The sequence below is a fragment of the Rhinatrema bivittatum genome, chromosome 3, assembly GCF_901001135.1.
Source record: "Rhinatrema bivittatum chromosome 3, aRhiBiv1.1, whole genome shotgun sequence".
NCBI lineage: Eukaryota > Metazoa > Chordata > Amphibia > Gymnophiona > Rhinatrematidae > Rhinatrema > Rhinatrema bivittatum.
Window position 1 is genome coordinate 339789917 of NC_042617.1, and position 19971 is coordinate 339809887.

The following is a 19971-nucleotide window of genomic DNA, read 5'->3' on the forward strand; positions in this document are numbered from 1 at the left end:
TTGCATGCGCCGAGCCGTGCTGCCTTCTCCCGTTCCCTTCCCCTTAGCCTGATCTTCCCATCCCTTCCCCTAACCTTTCGCCCATCAGCCCTACTCTAACCCCCCTGTCCTTTGTCTTACCTTTTGCGCCTGACTCCGGGCAGGCGCAGGTTGCGCGCACCAGCAGCCTGCCGGCACGCGATCCTCCGACACAGCGGCAATGGCTGCTCTGTCGGAGGCCTCTGGTCCTGCCCCTGGACATCCCCGTCCCCGGTCCACCCCTTTAGTAAAGCCCCGGGACTTACACATGTCCCGGGGCTTTATGTGCTTCGCCGGGCCTTTTGAAAATAAGCCCGGCGCGCGTAACCCTTTGAAAATCCGGCCCTTAATGTGCTCGATTGCCTTTGTCCATTCTCAGCCCAGTTCCAGGGGCAGAATTATTTTAACAATTCATCATATTTTACCTAGGATTTAATCACACCATTAATTGTCTAATAGTTTTAAATATGGGTTGATAGTTCCCACATTGACCCGAGATTATCATAAAATATTGAAAAACAAATCAAAAAAACAGGCATTCGCTTAATAATTCATAAATCGTGATCTGTGGTCCAAGAAAGGTCATGTGCCATCAAGAACTTCCTAATAATAAGATCTCCTCACCCAAAATATTTTAATCCAATATTTTCTGTAACTTTACCGAAAATGAAAACTTCTCGTGGGTTTGATTTTTTGCTATTGTGCGCTTTTTTTTTGTTTTGTTAAATTTTTTTTTTTTGGTTTGGCTCATTTGATAAATTGAAAAAAAAATACATTAAACATGAAAAAGCCTGCAAAACAAGCACCCCCCCCCCCCCAAACTATTAAATAAATAAATGGATAAATCGAGCCTCCCGCAGCTTTGGCTGGGCCTCCCTAGGCCCCTGAAATCCCCAGTCTTGGACTAAAAATGGCCCAGTGCTGGAGCTAGGCCCCTGCCCCCTGTTGAAAGGTGCTGGAGCTGGGGAGCTCCTACCTCTGCCCCCCCCCCATTTATCCCCTTCCTGGATCCTCGTTTAGAAAAGGCAGGAGTAAAGCCCACTTCTTTCTTTCTTTCTTTCTTTCTTTCTTTCAAAGCTTTTTTAGACTGGTATTCGTGGGTACATCATATCGGTTTACAGAGAACTTGAACATAATACAAAGAACAGGGTGAACAGAACTTGGAGGGGGTATAATATTTTGGTTACAATGAACATGATTGAGGTACAAGGTGCGGGAAACGAAACTTGGGGGGGGGAGAGAGAGCAGAAGATTAAGAGGGTGAGAGAGAAGGCTGATACAGTAGTGTGGGAAATGATGCAGGAGGGGAGGGGGCGAAGGGGAATAGGGAGAGAGAAGATAAGGGGAAAGCTATGAGGGAAGGAGGGAAAGAAATATAGTGTTGGGAGGGCAGGGGTAAAGTAGATACGGAACGTTATTATATGAGAAGGGAGGTAGGAGCGGGTGAAATATATACATAATTAGAGCAAACAAAGGTTAGGCGGCGAGGGGATACATAAGGTACATTATTCGGGATTGCAGAATAAGGGAGAGCTAAAGGAGGTGTGTATACAGCGCATTATGAAGGCAAGTACATTACATGAGTATATATAGGACAATATTAGAAAAAGAGCATAACATTATTGGAGCATACAGAGGTGGGGGAGATATAAGATGTAGAAAGGGGTGAGATGTTATTCAGGGAACACTTGTTTAAAAAGCCAAATTTTTAGCTTTTTTTTTTTTTTTTAATTTTTGGGTGGATGGCTCTAGTTGGAGGTCTGGTGGCCTGGTGTTCCAGAGGGCGGGACCAGCAATCGAGAGGGCCCGCTCTTTAGTAGAGATTTATTTATTTATTTGTTTGTTTTTCTATACCGACATTCAATATGGAATATCACATCGGTTTACACGGTAACTCGTGGGATAATTTGACAACAGGTCATATTATCTTTACGTCGTAACAGCATATTGGGGTAGATTTTAAAACCCCTGCGCGTGTAAATCCTCCCGGATTTACACGCGCAGGGCACTTGCGCGCCGGCGCGACTATTTTGCATAGGCCGCTGGCGCGCGCAAAGCCCCAGGACGCGCATAAGTCCCGGGGCTTCGTAAAAGGGGCGGGAGGGGGCGGGTCCGGGGGCATGGCGACGGTTCGGGGATGGGCTGGGAGGGCAGTCGCGCCGGTGGCGAACAAAAGTACGCACACGCGTATGGTTTGAAGATCTACCTCATTATCTTTACGTCGTAACAGCAACAGCATTATATTATCCCAACAATATTACAGAATAACATTAATAAACAGTTTGGAAATTTGTTTGGAATATTATGTAGCAAGGTAACTGCGTTAGGTCATTGAGGTGTATATGAGCTCTAAGTTTGAGATATACAGATATTCTGGGGGGGCATATTGTAAGGTGGACGGTTTTAGGAGGGGGGGGGGTGTGTGTGTAGGGTTCCAAGGTAGGCTGTCCTAGTTGGGCAAATAGGATTGGAGAAGCGAAGGCTGTTGTCAAGCACTTGTACCTGCCTGGGTCCTGACTCTTTAAAAATGGAATGAGCTGCTTAGAGGATGGTGCTGAAGTGATGTCACTTTAACGCCATCCTCCAGGTGGATGGTGCCATTTTTAAAATGTCGGGACCCAGGCGAGAGTGAGTGAGCATCGTTCCTACTCCTTTGAATGAGAATCCAGGTAGGGGAAAGTGGGGGGGGGGGGGGGGGAAGTCTGGAGTTCCCCGACCCTGGCACCTTTAAATGGGGGCAGGTCCTGACTCTGGGTTGACTCCGAGCAGGTTCTGGCTTTGGGTTGGCCCCACCTGAGTTGGCTAGGGAGGAGGAATATCCTAATGGTTAGAGCAGTGGGCTACAAACCAGGAGACCAGGGTTCAAGTCCTGCTGTCACTCCTTGTGACCTTGGGCAAGTCACTTTACCCTCCATTGTAGGAGGCTATTTTTGGTTCATTCTCTTTGGAAGAAACCTAAAATGGCTTCATTTGTTGCATTTTTGGCACATTCCTACCATCCCGTAACAATGAGACTTCCTAATCCTGCTTACTCTCCCAAGTCACATCCCATAGAGGCAGAGCCTTCTTGTGATGATTTGGTCTCTGTCACTCCTTTTCTTTAGGTTATTTTTAAAACTATCTTTTTATTCCTTCTTTCTCCTTTGGTCGCCCAGCTCAGCTGAAACTGACTTCTGTTGGCCTACGGTGTCCCCTATTTTTATGGCTTCCTAACTCACTTAGCCCAGTCATCGCAGTGATGGTCCTTGGTTGGGGACCATGCACCATGGTGTCTTCTTCTGGAATCCTGCAGTTATAGGCCCAAAAACCAGGCATTCGCCTTGGCAAGCTACCTGGGACTCCCTCCTCCCAAGGGCTGTGGATACCACCTTTACAGCATTCTCAGCCTTGGCTGGCCTGGGAATTAAACTCAGGTCCCTCCGCATGGCAGTGTTCACCATTGCCACTGAGTCACTGGCCTAGCCTTTTATATTAATATCTATCTACCCAACTATCAATTCATAGATATTAATACCTAGGGGTGTGCATGGAAAAATTATCATTTTCAATTTTTTTTTGTTTTGTTAGCTTGTTTGTCATTTGTTTGGGACATACCTAGTCAGTCAGGTTTTCAGGATATCCACAGTGAATATGCATGAGATAGTTTTGCATACAGTGGAGGCAGTGCATGCAAACCTACCTCATGTATATTTATTGTGGCTATCCTGAAACTTGACTGGCTAGGACTGGGTTGAGAATCCCTTATTTAGCATAAGCTAAACAGTTTTAATGTGTGCTAAAACCTTTTTAGTGCATGCTAAAGGATGGAAACATAAGAAAATGATATTTTACGGTTTTTCTGTAATTTTGGAATTGGCATGAAACAAAAAACTAAATGACATTGATATTGCCATGCTGTTTTTAAATGACAGCGCCTCCCTATTGATATTCTTATGTAGGAGAAGACGCAATGCGGTTATTGCCATGCAACCCAAGTTGTGGACAACATAATGAAGCATTTTAAACTTTCAAGGCAGTAATAATAAAACTAAACAAGCTTCCTCCTAAGGCCCTTTCATGGCAGGCAGACGTTGACCTGATAATTCTGTATTCTTCATGGTCTGCTATAGCATACTTTGCTGCTATTTGTTTTCAATCTATTGGGCACTAGCTGTCCACTAACAGACACTATTTGAATTTGAAAAAAAACCTGAGGCTCTTATCCTAGGCCATCATCTTCCCTTCTCGATTCCTGACTCGCTTCAAAACTTGGGTGATTCTATCCCCACATCTCAAACTGTTCATAGTCTCGGAGTCATCCTTGATACAAACCTTTTCAAGATTCTACAAATGAAGTCAGCCAGCTCACTGGTACATCAATTGGAGACCCACATTATCTCCATTTAAAAAGATTTACACTGGCTATCTGTTTATTGGCAGATTAAGTATAAAGTTGCCATCTCCATTCATATCCTCCTTTAGAATACAACTCCCTGATGAATTCCACTCTCTGCATTCATATACTAGTTCTCACCCTCCGCTGTTCAAATCAATTTCTATTGGATGTCTGTCCCCCCTAAAGCTGCCTGCTTAGCTACAACATGTGAGCATTGCTTATTCATTCATGGTCCAATGCTTTGGAATTCCCTCCCACTATCCCTGGGATTCACATAAGACTGCAAACAATTTAAAAAACTGCTAAAAAGTCATTAATTTGCCAAAGCATTCCAGCAATGATCTATGAGTGTTTTTTCAGTTTCTCACGCAGATAAATGTATTTGTATGTCTTCATTAGTTTTTAATTTTTTATGAACGTTTTATTGTACCCAGGCTCGCACTATGGAGGGGTGGACTATAAATGTTTTTAAATAGATAAATTGGCTCCTGGACATAGTACCATATGTTACGCATGCCGTCCGCGGCAGACCTGAGGCACGGCCCCCACACTTTCCACAAGGACTCCAGCCTCATCCTCTGGCCTCCCCTGGTGCCTCCGGCCCTGCCACAGTTCCCAGCGTTCCCGGTCCTGCTGCTACTACTTGTCGGGCCTCTCCGCATGGCCCGTGGAGAGATACCACTACCCGCGCCGTGCCCGTCCCTAGGCGCATGCGTGCATCGCTGATCTTTAAGTAGGGACTGCGGCGGGAACCTAGCCGTAGCCCTGGATGATGACGTCAACCTGTTCATAGTATTTAAGCTCAGGCTCCACTCCATAGCGTTGCCTTTGCAATAGGTGTCCTCGCTGGTCGAGTACTCGTTGCTGCTAAGAGATTTGTCTCTTCCCTGTGTTCCTGATCCTTGTTGTTCCTGGTTCCTGTTTCCTTGTTCCTGCCCTGCTTATGTTTCGGATTGACTACTCGGACTTTGACTCTGCTTTGCCTGACTACACTACAGCCTATCTCCAGACCCAGACCTCTGCTTCGCCTGACTACGCTACAGCCTATCTCCAGCCCCAGACCTCTGCTTGTCCAACTACGTATTGCCTTTCTTCAGATCCTGACCTTTGCTTTGCCCGACTACGCTATTGACTATCTCCATGATCAGACCTCAGCTTACTTGACTACGCTATTGACTATCTCCGTGATTTGACCTCAGCCTTGCTTGCCACTGCCTCTGGATCGCCACCAGCCCTGACTCAAGCCTACCCTGGATGCCTCTTCTGCCTACTCCCTGGACATGAATTCATCAGGCTTTGGCCTACCTTTGCTCGAGCGCCCTCTGTCTGCCTTCGTTCCATTGGTGTCCGAGTTTCAAGGACATTATCCAGTCCAGAGTAGGACTGCACTATCTCTCGCCTGCTGTCTCTGAGCTGAACCAACTTCTCCTGCAACTCAACACAGAGGCCCACCTAAGTCCTACCGGCCTGGCACCCAAAAGCTCAACCCTTGGGGAACGAGGGCTGGTATAGGTGAAGCTTCAGCGGCCTCTGCCTATCAGCCCACTCCACCTGCCGACGGTGGGGACCTGTAGGTCCTTACCTACGGATTACATCAATCCCACCTTGGCCCAAGGGTCCACTTCCGATGCAACACCATACACAAGAGAAATCCTTATATTTTCATCTGTTTGTTTTTAGGATGCTAGACTTATTCAAAGGAGTTTGGCCAGATAACTCAAAAGTTACCCAGACAAACCCTGAAGTCTTAAATTTGCACCCTTCTAACTGGATAATTTTACCCAGGAATGTCATTACCAGGTTAAATTTATTTGGATAAGGAGGGGCATTTCTGGGCAGGCTGAAGTTATCCATCTAACTTTTCCAGATAACTCAGATATTAAGTTATCTGGGTAAGTATCCAGAGAACTTTAGTCATGCCAACAGGCAGTCCTAAAGTGATCTAGATAACTCTGAATTTGTCTGGGTATATACAGTGGTGTAAGTGACTAGTATCACTTACCCTGACAGCCTATGGCTTAATATGGAACTCAGTGTTGGAAAGAGCAGAAATATATATTTTCGCTTCTATTAGACCAAGTAATAACAAATGTGAAAAAACCGCTCCATGGTTCTTTCACTCTCTACAACTAATGAAACGTACCTTACGTAAGTTTGAAAAAAAAATGGCAGAAATCCCCAAATACCAAAAATGTAATAACTTACAAGAATCAGCTCACTGTTTATCACTCTGCCCAAACTCATAATGTTACTATTATAACTGGATTTCTGCCGTCATGAACAATCCAAGAGGGGTATTCCAAACTTTACGTCACCTTACTTCACCTCATTCATATTCCTTTTCTTTTCATCTGTGTGACCAAACATAACATTAGCTGAGACATTTCTCTCATATTTTTCTTACAAAATTTCCACTCGGTATGCTGGTTTCATCAATCATAGGATGCCACTTGATATTGAATCTCTAGATGAGATGAAATGGGACCAATTCGCTACTGTTTCCCAATCTGAAATTCTGCACATAATTTCAAGTATGAATGCTTTAACTTGCCCTTTAAAACCGTACTCAACTTCATTTCTCAAAGTTATATGTCAAGACAAAGCCGCTTTTGTAATGAATGTAGCCAACTTATCATCACAGTTAGGTGAACGTCCTTCCCTGAAAAAGGCTTCTGAGAAACCCATACTAAAAACAATTTCTCTTGATCTAACAATGCTGTCAAACTATCGGCCCATCTCAGCTCTACCTTTTCTTACCAAAATCATTGAATCCTCTGTCCTAAGTCAACTATCCCATTTCCTTGATGAACACAATGTGCTGGATCAATATCAATTCGGTTTTTGGAAATTTCGTAATACAGAAACACTTCTTTCTAGTTTTGACACAATCCAATGTTGTTTCAACTCTGGAAAAAAAAAAAAAAGCTCATTCTCCTAGATCAGTGTTTCCCAAACATGTCCTGGAATTCCCCCAGCCTGTCAGGTTTGCAAAGATATCCATGATGAATATAATTGAGATAAAATTTGCATGCACTGCCTTCATTGTGGGTGTCCTGAAAACCTAACTGGCTGGGGGCTCCCCAGCTCAAGTTTGGGAACCTCTGTCCTAGATATTTCTTCAGCATTTGACACCGAAAACCATGACATTGCCTTTCTGCTTTAGGCATTACAGGCTCTGTCCTAGCCTGGTTTAGATCATATCTTTCACAACAATTTCAGCAAATCAGAATTAACAGTGAAACTTCCTTTAGGTATCCAGTTCCAATAGGTGTGCCACAAGGTTCTGCCTTATTGGCAGCAATTTTTAATATCTATTTCACACCACTCTGCCGACTTCTAGCCAGTCTTTGGGTACACTTTAAATTATATGCTGATGATATACAGATTTTCTTTTCTTTAAATCATCCTGGGATCTAATTACTCAAGTTGCTTCTCTGTCGCTACTATATACAGTTGGCTGTGTCACAATAAGTTATCCCTCAATATCATCAAAACTGAGATCATCATTCTTTCACATCTTCCTGTTCATAATCTTCCCGCCACATTGATGTTTGATAGTCATCCTATTCAGATATCTAATAAAGTTTGGAGCCTCAGAATAATAATTGATCCTGTCCTGTCAGTGCAGTCCTACATCAAATCAGTAGTCCAATCATCATTCGCTGTTATGCCTGCTATGACATTTAAGACCATTTCTCAATCCAGATGATTTCCGCACTGTCCTCCAGTCTCTCATGTTTTCAAATCTCAACTATTGCAACTCTCTCTATATGTTAGTTTCCTGGCTACTGCCCTAAAGTCCTTACAAATCATTCAAAATGCAGCTGCACGAGTTCTTACAGGCACCATATTATTCAGCCATATTACCCCATCCTTTACACATTACACTAGCTTCCTATTTACTAGAGAATCCAATATAAACTAGCAGTTTATGTATTTATTTAACACAACTTGTAGACACTTTCCTGATTTCTACAACCCATTGAATGATTCATAATTTACTGTATAATGTTACCTCTCCTTGGAGTTTTGCCACTTTAAAATTATACACTCTAGCATGCACCCTCCCTTCCACTGCTCAAAACCTCCTTAAAGTTCCATCTCCTAGGGTAGCCCATCTATCAGAGACCCGTGAAAGAGTTTTTTTCAACAGCAGGCCCAGTTTTGTGGAATTCTCTGCCCTTAGAGTATGAAGGATTCAAAGGCTTTCAAAAAAGCATTGAAAACTGTCCTTTTCACAAAAGCCTTTGAGCCCTCTAGCTGGGCTTCCCTTAATGCCATCACGCTCCTTAACAACTCTTTTAGTAGGCTCGGGCATGCAACTGTTTGTGACTTTGTCTTTTGTTAAATAGAGTTTACCTTTATTTACATTGTTATGTTAGTTTTACTGTTTGCTTTTGTGTGTGCTTTTTTGTACCTCCAGCCCTGAACCTTTGGAGGGTGCGGGTTATAAGTACTTTTAAATGAATAAATAACTGTGTAACACAAATATTTAGAGGCTGATACTGCACAAAGCCCAGTTTGATCCAGCATATGGAGAATTTTTTTTGCAGAAATCTTTCTGTTAGTGCCCAGCGCTGGGCCATCTTCTACTCAAATTCTATTACATGAGAAAGGATGAACTTGAAAATCAAATCCAACAGAGTAAACTATTTTCCACGTCTCCCCTCACAAAAATAAGTTTACTGCATGCTCAGTGCTGGAATCTAATGTAAAAAGACTCCTTCATGGACTTTCTTCTTTCACCTTGGTCTCTCTCCTCCTTCTCCCCAAGCGCCCTCCTCTCCTCTCCCCCCCTCCTGCCCCCCCCGAGCAGTGGTTTATTTATTAGAACATAAGAACATGCCATACTGGGTCAGACCAAGGGTCCATCAAGTCCAGCATCCTATTTCCAACAGCAGGTACTCATCCCCACCTTTTGAGAAATCTCACCGCCTCTCTTCTGGCTCTGTGCTTTACACTGCTGACTCTGCAGTAAAGCTCTCAGGCTGGCAGATTTCCAAAGTGTGCAGTGGGTTCAGTGGTAACTTTACCTGTGAGCTGTTCAAATTATTGCAAAGCCAGAGGAAAGGCAAATGGATATTGGGAGCAGCAGGAATGGGATGCTATTGCCGCACTCATTAGGATAGTGAATGGATGCAGGGAGCGGGGAAATAAAGCAGGAGGGGAGCCGGTGTCCGAAGCTGTGGGCATGCAGCCTCCCCATGGCACCATGCATGGCATACATGCTACTCCTATGCAGCAAGCACACATTTCTGTAAGATCCATCAGACACGTGCCTGCTAGCATGAAAAAAGCGTGGATGTATACAAAATTCTGTACATCCAAAATTTATTTTATTAACTCTCATTTCTGTTTAATTGTGAGATGAGTTTTTCTCTTAAGACCTTTTCATTTGCACATTGGGAGCTAACATTCCGAATGGAAGTTGTGTTTAAGAGAAGATGAATGCAATTTGTCTTTGAGGTGATGCTACATCTATCTAATGTATTCATAAATGCTTATTGCTTATACAGCATAGGCTAAATTTTCAAAAGTTTTACTCAGGACCTAGGCATGCAAAATAAGGAACTTGGCCCAATGTGGATTTTCAGCCCCTAACCATATGTGCATCGATTCATTACATGCCTAAATTGGCCCATACAAAAAAACAAACAAACCGCATTCTGGGGCTCTTTTTCATGTGTGATAAGGATTTATATGCATTACCTGATTTTTCAACAAGTTATAATTATAACTGGCATGCCTTTTATGCCCATAATTTTGCACCTGAACCTAGTTATGCACCAGGTAAAGTTATGTGTATGTGTATCCATATATCAATATACAAATTTGAAACAACTTCTAAACTAGGTAAGATGCTGAAGCTTTGCATACTATTGCATAACTTAAAGTTTTATGTCAGATTTCTTCCAGCGTTTTCCTTGTTAAAAATAACAAGATGTTTTCATTGATAGACTGGCAGAATTTTTTTTTAACCCAAACAAAACTGGCTCAAACCTATGATAAATGAGCTCCTCACAACCCAAATATTAAAAATAACAAGAAAATTCTATTAGATAAATTGATTATTATTATTATTATTAGATCCACATTCTCATTCCCACCGCCATCAATAATTAATCAAGACATATCAAACATATGAATGAAAATAAAATACCACATGTACTGTAGTCTGACTAGGCATGTGCAGCAGGAAAAAAATGGTTTCATTTTAAAATTTGTTTCATGGGGACTCTAATTCATTTCTTAGTTTCAAAATGAAAAACAAAAAGTGTTTAAGTTTGATTCATTTTCGTTTGCAATTAAAATCATTGGGGGAAGAGTTACAGGTAATTTTCAGCCTCCAAAATAGGGGTTTTCTAATCAATTGTCTTAAAACTTGTGGGATTGGAGTCAACAGAAGGGGGGAAAGAACTCCAAGGTACCTAGAAAAACTGAGGAGGCTGGAAAGTGGCACTAAAAGTGGCGTGAATATCCTAAAGGAGCAAAGGGATACCAGCATTGGCAGGATTTCACCAAGTCATTATAAGAGGAGAAAAGAAGCAGAAAAGGTGGGAAGAACACCCAAAGCTCCAAATGAGACCACCAACAACAGTGCCATGAACCCTTAATGATATCTCAAGTGGCAAACTGACACTGAAAGTGGCATTAGCATCCTAAGGCAGCATTAAAGGGGGACAAAGCAGAAAAGGTGGCAGTAAAACCTCCAAGGTAGACACCTATAAAGGGGCCAAGCAGCACAATGAGTGGCTTCAAGGCTTCAAACCACCATGAGAGGTGCAAAGCAGCCCACCCCCTAGGCTGGCAAGGTATTAGCTCTGGAGTATGACAGCAAGGCACAGTGGCAAAGGAAACTCCCAAGGTGTAAGACTGGGCATAGAAGAATGGCTGAGTGGCACAAAGACCCCCAAGGTGCGAGGTGGAATTTAGATTTCCTTATAGAATGGGTTTACAAAATGTAAAGGTTATTATCACACTTAGTACATCACATCGGTTTCTCTAAGTAATGTGGGCTGGTTTTCCAGGAAAGTAGTGAGAGCTGCTTTATCTAGAGACCATTTCCCACATCATTGAGCTGCACTCAGCCTGATACTTGTCCTGATTTTATGGTTTTCTATGAATTCTCTGCACTACTCTAAGTGTTATCACATTCAGAACAGTGAAATGGTTATGCTTGAGCATCTTTTGTCTTATGCTAGTATTTTCTCCTTCAGAATGAGGGCTTTTTTTGGGCAAAAAAAATCCACTCCAGTGTAATGTGGTGGGGGAACCAGGCTAAGAGTGTTGGTGGAAAAGAAGACCTATCGAACAGATGCAGCCGTGCCCTGTAGTGAAATCTGTGTTTGCCTTTTATTGGCTTTTTTCAAATGTTTGTGCTGAGAATAAAATACCACAGTATAACAAACCAAGAGGAGATCAAGTGTAGAAGAAAATCCCCAAGGCTCTAAAAGGTGTTACCATTAATCAGCAACAATGCCATGAACCCTTGATGGCATCTCAGTTAGCAAACTGGCACTGAAAGTGGCATTAGCATTCTAAGTCAACATGAAGCAGGAACAATGCAGAAAAGGTGGCAGTAAAACCTCCAATGCAGGAACTGATAAAGGGGCCAAGCAGCACAAAGAATAACTTCAAGGCTGCAGAGCCCCATGAGAGGTGCAAAGCAGCTCCCCCAGACTGGCAAGATGTTAGTTCTGGGATACGACAGCAAAGAACAGTGGCAAACAAAACTCCAAGGTATAAGGTCTGGGCATGGAAGCATGGCTGAGTGGCACAAATATTACCACGATGCAGGGTGGAATTTAGATTTTCTTGTAGAATGGGTTTGCCAGATGTAAAGGTTATTATCAGACTTAGTGCATCACATTGGTTACTCTAATGATTGTGGAGTGGTTTTCCAGAAAAGTAATGAGGGCTGCTTTATCTAGAGACCATTTCTCATATCATTGAGCTGCCCTCAGCCTTTTACTTGTTCTGATTTTATGGTTTTCTATGAAATCTCTGGCACTACTCTGATTTCACATTCAGAACATCAAAATGGTTATGCTTGAGCATCTTTTGTCTTATGCCAGTATTTTCTCCTTCAGTATGAGGGCTTTTTTTGGGCAAAAAACTTCCCTCATCCTGTACCTGATCTCTGGCTGTTGCACTTCCTCGTGTATTGTTTTTTTTTTTTTTTGCATGAGTTCCCTCTTACTACTTTAACCTTTTATGGCATTCAATTCAGTAAATGATTTCTATTGAGCATCTTTCATCTTGTACCAGCAGTTCTTCCTCTGAATGAGGGCTTTGATGGAGAAACTACTCCAGTTTAATCAAACATACAACAGGGTGGGAGAACCAATCTGAGATTGTTGGAGGAAAGGAAGAACCATAAAACAAGTGTTGCGTCCATCGCTGCTCGATGCCCTCACCCCGCCCTTATTATCACTGTGGCGACTCCCTCTGGGTCTGATGGACGGTTATCTGCTGTGGCCTCTTCTTGCCGTCTCTCTCCAGCGTCCCTGGACCGGCACGATGCTGTGGATCCGCCATGTTCCTGATGTCGTAGGGCGTGCGCACGCTCTGATTGCTGTACTAGCAAGGGCGCGAACCTCGGGGGCATCTCCCTGAGATGACGTCATCCGCTTCCAATATAAAAGGTCTCAGTATTTGCTAACAGATCGAGTTAGCAAGGATTCGTCCAAGCTACTCTGCCTCTTCAGACTTACCAGGGGTACCCGCTCCTCGGGGGCCTCGTTCTCTTTTCGTTATTTCAGATTGCCAATAGGAACCGGTAATCGCTCCTCGAGGGCCCATGTTCTTGAACACCCTGAATATTCTCTACTGCCTGGAAGCTATCGCAGATACAGACATTTGTGAGTTACCACCGCTCTCTCAGAGCTTTCCCTGGAACCAGGTACTCGCTACTCGAGGGCCTAACCCTTTCTAGCTACTGAGCTTTCTAAAGACCTTATGTGAGTTTTGTCATGTAGTTCTGGCTATGAACACAGCATACCCTGTCTACTCACTATCTATAGTTTCTCTACAGCTCAGCAACCCTGGGATCACTGTTCCAGTTCCTGAGGGACTTCAGCCCTGCTGGGCATATCTGCTCATTACTGCCACCTCTGGTGGTTCTACTAACCTGTCTAGCCAGTGGTCCCTCTCAGGATATCCTCCTGGGGGCGCAGTCATCTGCCATCGGCCCAAGGACCCACCTATCTACTTTCCTCCACAGCTGAGTGCCCTCTCCAAGCACTCCGCTGGTAACAGATTGCTACTCTCTCCATCAGGAGTCTTCAGCAACAGATTCATAATAGATTGCTACTCCGCAGTCTTAACCCTAACAGATTGTTTACTACTCTCTCTACAGGAGCTGAGCATATCAGACTGCTACCTCGTCTTTCCATAGGAGCTAGTTCATATCAGATTGCTAACTCCTCACGGAGTTCCTAACAGACTGCAATTACTCTTTCCTTCGACAGGAGTCGCTCTACTACAGATTACTACTCCTCCCCTCTGGAGGGGAATCAATAACAGACTGCTAAGTCCTTAGCAGATCTATAACAGATTGCTCCTCCTATCTGATTGCTCCGCCCACCAGGCATCAGATTTACAACAGATTGCTAACTCCCAGCTCTAACACAGAGCTTTTCCAACAGGTTCTATAACAACAAGTCGAGTGCTTTGGTAATGAAACTGTGTCTTTTTTTTCTGGGGACAAAACACCCTAGTATAACAAACCAAGAAGAGTCCAAATGTGGGAAAAAGAAAACCTAGGCTCCAAATGAGGGCATCAGTAATATTATGGAAGGTTGTTATGTGGCAGTAAGTTCTTTATGGTGGTATGGCAGCTGGCGGGGGGGGAGGGGGGAGAATATGTAGGTATGAGGCAGAAAGTCCATGGAAGGAAAAACTAGTTTCTTTTGCACATTTTCAGTATCATCTGCACTTCGCAGTGGCACATCATCATCTCCATATGCCAGTTTCTTTGGCATACAGTTGGCTCCTGCTGCCTTAGTAGTTCAGAAGAAATCCCTCTTCAGTTTCAGTGCAGGGCTACTTTTTGGGTTCTTACTGAACTAAAACAAACTAATAAGGGGACAAGAAATGATCTTTAGAAAATGTAGAATCTCTTCTTATAATGCTGAAATCAATGTCCCAAGTTTTAAACTTGAACAGATCTTAGATTTGAACAATCCTCACCGTCCTATTCATCGTTAGTTAAAGAAGTGCAGCTCAGCAGTTTACTCACGCTTCATTTAAACTGCGCCTTCTTCTGTGCCTGACACCGCCAGTATTTTGATGGATCCCCGCCTGCCTCTGGGGCTCAAGAGAGTTTTTTGTAGAAGTAAAGTTCAAAGCAAAGCCGCACTTCTTAACTAACGAGAGAAGGACGGTGAACATTGTTCAAATCTAAGACCTGTTCAGGTTTAAAACTTGGGACATTGAGGGACATGGGGCGGATCCAAGATGGCCGCTCAGTAGCATTGTTCGGCATTGAGTTCTGTGGGAGATTAAAAGTTTTTTGATTTCTTGCTGCAATATTTCCTATGGGAAGAAAGTGAAAAGCACGGGGTGAGCCTTACTCTGCAGCCCCTATGTCAACGCCGATATCCGGACCCATGGACGCTCATGTTGTCCGTAGAGACACTTGCACGGGAGTGCAGCTGCTGGAGAGAGGTGGAGGGGAAGTAGAGCTCCCCTCTCTACCTGGCTCAATATCACCTCTAAGCCCCACGGAAGGAACCCCTCCAGGAAACCCTGCTGAGGCAAGGAGTGCCCAGGGACTGTGGGAATTGCCATCAGACCAAAGTGCCACGGGGCAGAGCCCTGCAGGGTCAGTCGGGGCCACGAACATGGCAGAGAGCCCACAGAGTACATCGGAGCAGCCTGGAGCGAGAAGGTAAACTGCAGTGGGAGAAACAGCTGCGTTCACTCAAGAACGCCTGACTGAGAGAATACCAGCGGTGGTAAGACCCGAGACTTTTTTGCTAGAAACAATCTGAGAGATAATCGTTGAAATGAGGCTCTCTATTTTGCAACAAAAATTCCCTATAAATGATAAGATAAAAGATCTGGAAGATCAGGCTATAGTGCAAAATATCACCAATACTGAGCTGGAGATGCAAATTTCAACAAATAGAGACCAAATAAAAGTGATACAACAAGTGCAGCAAACAACTATAAAAGAAAGGAAAAGTATGGCTGCCAAAATGGAAAATCTGGAAAACCTAATAAAGAACAGAAACTTGAGGTTTATTAATTTTCCTTGAGTTCCTTACAACTCACCTAGAGAAATCTTTAAAAGGTTCTTTATAGAAGTGTTACAGCAGGCAGAGAGTATGTTTCCACCGATATCCAAGATTTTCTATTTACCCAAACCTAGAGGAATGATGGAACAAGCTGGAGGTCCTTCTGTTCCTGCTAGGACCCAATGAATATTTCTGCAATATTAGAGACTTCGGACACTGATCGCGCGCAACCAGCTACACTAATAGTAACTTGTATTCTCTGATTTTTCTTTTCAAGATTAATATCTTGTAATTATTGTAAAATTGCATAAAGATAAAATAAAAAAAAACCAACTTGGGACATTGATTTCAGCATTATTTTCTAAAGAATTCCTGTTTCATCCCACTTCTGTGGGATGAATTTTATGAAATAAAAAAACACATAAAAAGCAGTAAAGCTACATTTTATAGAAATGACTTAAAAATAATTTATTACAAAATTTTCAATACAATAAACACTATGGGGCGGATTTTAAAAGCCCTGCTCGCGTAAATCCAGGCGGATTTACGCGAGCAGGGCCTTGCGCGCCGGCGAGCCTATTTTCGATAGGCCGCCGGCGCGCACAGATCCCTGGGACTCGCGTAAGTCCCAGGGTTTTCAGTCGGGGGCGTGGCCGATCGACGCGGCGTTTTGGGGGCGGGACGCGGCGTTTCGGGGGTGGGCCCGGGGGCGTGGTTTCAGGCCGGGGCAGTTCGGGGGCGTGGCCGCGCCCTCCGGAACCGCCTCTGGGTCGCGTCTCGGCGCGCTAGCGGCCTGCTGGCACACGGGGATTTACTTCTCCCTCCGGGAGGCGTAAATCCCCGGACAAAAGTAGGGGGGGGTTTAGATAGGGCCGGGGGTGGTGGGTTAGATACAGGAAGGGAGGGAATGTAGGCAGGTTGCGCGGCTCGGCGTGCGCCGGCTGCACAAAATCGGCAGCCTTGCGCGCGCCGATCCTGGATTATAGCAGATACGCGCGGCTACGCGCGTATCTACTAAAATCCAGCGTACTTTTGTTTGCGACTGGTGCGCCAACAAAAGTACGCGAACGCGCATTTTTTGTAAATCTACCCCTATGAGATAATATTTCAGTATTTTTGTACCTTACCGACAAACCCATACCAACGTATACAATTACATTTCTTGTCCCCTTATTGGTTTGTTTCAGAGTATTGTCACTAGAGGATTTCTTTGAGGCACATTCTGTTATTAGTGCTAGTTCTTACTGGCACTGCCAGTGCCAACCTGGCCAGTTTTGGACACATTTACTTCACCTGCTTTGCCTTTCTCTATCCCTTACAGGATAGTTTTTATGTCACGGGGATGTGAAGATTACAACAATGCTTTAATATTTTGCAGTGGTATTTTAATGCTCACCGACTGTGCCAGTACCATGCAAGCAAAGCAACACAAATCTGCTATGAGATACTGATATTGTGATACAGCGCTGCCTCACTGCTTTCCTCTCTTGTGTGACAGGATGTTGCTGGCATAGTGAGAATATAAAATGTGCTGCAGCAAAAAACTTTAGCAAGAACTCAGAGAGAGTTCAGAGCTATGCTTTCAAACAGACAATGTCTTGAGAAGCAATGCAGAGTAACTCTCTGGCATGCTCTGTCTTCAAGATCAGCATGACAGCATCAGTGTACCCGGTCCACAGTGATAGGTCAGATTGGCAAATTTCTTCACTGTGATAGGTCATTCCTCATCTCCTTGACAATGTGCCCATCCTCCCCTTCTGTGCTGACTGCCTGCTTGACACTGTATCAATTTCTAACTGCACACATGCACCTTTTGTTCTCCCTATGACTTCTATGAGTCCATTGACTATAATGGCTTATAGCAGGGGTCGGGAACCCATGGCTCGCGAGCCAGATACGGCTCTTTTGAGGGCTGCATCTGGCTCGCAGACAAGTGTCGCCATACTTCGCGGTTCCCCGCTGACCCAGCTGCTCTCCGGTCCTCCGCCGCCCGGGCTTAAAATGCTGTCAGCCCGGGCGGAACGCGGCAGGACAGCTGGAGTCAGCGGCACCGGCGTGCTCTCTTCTCCTCCCCCCCCCGCGGCCCGGAAGAGGAAGTGGAGAGCATCGGGTGCCTGCGCGGGAAGAAGAGACCACACTAGCGTGGTCTCTTCTTCCGCGCAGGCACCCGATGCTCACCACTTCCTCTTCCGGGCCGCGGGGGGAGGAGAAGAGAGCACGCCGACTGGAGTCATCCGGGTGCCTGCGCGGGAGTCATCGGGTGTCAGCCGGGTGCCAGCACTGGAGTTATCGGGTGCCTGCGCGGGTCTTCCCGCGCAGGCACCCGATGCTCTCCACTTCCTCTTCCGGGCCGCGGGAAGAAGAGAGCACACCGGTGCTCTCTTCTTCCCGCGGCCCGGAAGAGGAAGTGGAGAGCATCGGGTGCCTGCGCGGGAAGACCCGCGCAGGCACGCTAGTGTCCGACAGGAAGAAGACTGCAGCGCGGCTCGGAGGAAAATGAAAATCTTCAACCGCGGCCGATGGGACTCCGCCTTCGCCTCCGCGAGGGCTGAAAATGAAGGAGGTTAGCGTTGGGAGGTGGCTGCTGCTGCCGCGAGTTCCCGGGGGAGGGGGGGGGGGAAGGGGGAGAGAGAGAGTGAATGAGCGAGCAAGCATGTGTGTTTGAGATCCTGTGTGTGTGAGTGAGAGATTGCATGTATGTGAATGATTGAGAGCCTGTATATGTGAAAGAGAGTATGTCTGTGATTGAGATCCTGCCTGTGAGAGAGAGAGCATGAATGTAAGTTTACCATTGGGACCCTGTATGTGTAAGTTTGTAATTGAAAACCTGTTTGTTTGAAAGAGTATGTGTGTATGATTGAGATCCTTTGTGTGTGAGAGAGATCATGTGTATGTATGATTAAGAGCCTGTGTGTATAAGTAAGAGAGAGATCATGTGTGTCTGTGTCTGATTGACAGCTGGTTTAGGTGATGGAGCATGTGAGTATGTGATTGAGAGCCTGTGTTTAAATGAGAGAGAGAGACCATGTGTGTCTGTGTGATTGAGAGCTGATTTAGGTGAGGGAGCATGTGAGTATGTGATTGAGAGCCTGTGTTTAAATGAGAGAGAGAGACCATGTGTGTCTGTGTGTGATTGAGAGCTGATTTAGGTGAGGGAGCATGTGAGTATGTGATTGAGAGCCTGTGTGTAAATGAGAGAAAGAGAGGACATGTTTGTAAGCATGTGAATGAGAGTCTGTGTGTGAGAGAAAAAGACAGCATGTATTTATGTGATTGAAAGCCTGTGTGTGTGTAAGCGTGAAAAGATAGACAGCATGTGTGTAAATGTGTAATTAAGAGCCTATATAAGTGAGAGAGAAAAAACATTTGTATATGTGAGTGACTGAGAGCATGTGTGTATAGGTGTGTCATTGAGAGCCAGTGTGAGAGAGAGCGCTGGTATGTGACTGAGAGAGGAGAAAGTTCCAAGCAAACCACCCCACCTCCTGCTAATTCAGAACAATCTCAGGACACCTGGATATCAAACGTTCCCAGGTATGCAGAGCAAAAAAATTTTTGTATCCTTATTATTTTTCATTACTGGATCTTTGTGTCTGCTATTTTGAAATATTTTGTTGGTATCTGGAAATGTTTTATATGAGTTTTTAATTATTGGATATTCCACTCATCAGCTGTTTCGAAATATGTTCTTTTTGTTAGTACAGTTTTACTGCTGATGATTTTATATTTCTTGATTTGTTTTATAAGGATGTGTGATGTTTCTTTTTTCCTTTGTTACACTGCATACAGAGACTCTGGCTTGTTGCAGTTTCCAATTCAGTTTTTTCTGCATGCTTCTTGTTATGCGTTTTGGTCTCTTTATTCTATGTTAGGTGAGGGACAGCACGTGATTCAGGTGAGGTTTTCTGCTGGCGTGTAGTTTCTGTGTAGGACTCTATAGCAGCCTGACTTGGTCCGTTTTCCTAATAGGAGATGTATTGGTGTCTTAAGGCCTGGTGTAATATTTTCAGAGACTTATTGTACTTTAAAAGTGTGATCTTACATAAAATGCACACATTTACTTGTATTTAGTTTTAAACATATTGTATGGCTCTCATGGAATTACATTTTAAAATATGTGGCGTTTATGGCTCTCTCAGCCAAAAAGGTTCCTGACCCCTGGCTTATAGAAATCATTCTGTTTCAGACAAATGAGATGTATAGGCTTGTTTAATTCGGGGACCCTCTTAATTAATTTTGGGATCCCCAGACAGAAACAAATTATCCCCTATTCGTTTTGTTTTTCAATTTCATTTGAAACTAATGCACATGCCTAATTCTGATATTCCTTGCTAGGGG

General features: G+C 44.3%; 1 protein-coding gene across 1 annotated transcript in view; it reads left to right on the forward strand.

The window, feature by feature from the left end:
- The window catches only part of SIM1 (SIM bHLH transcription factor 1), a 129240-nt gene that overhangs the window by 100500 nt on the left and 8769 nt on the right, over positions 1–19971 (forward strand). The gene's annotated exons all lie outside the window — the stretch shown is intronic.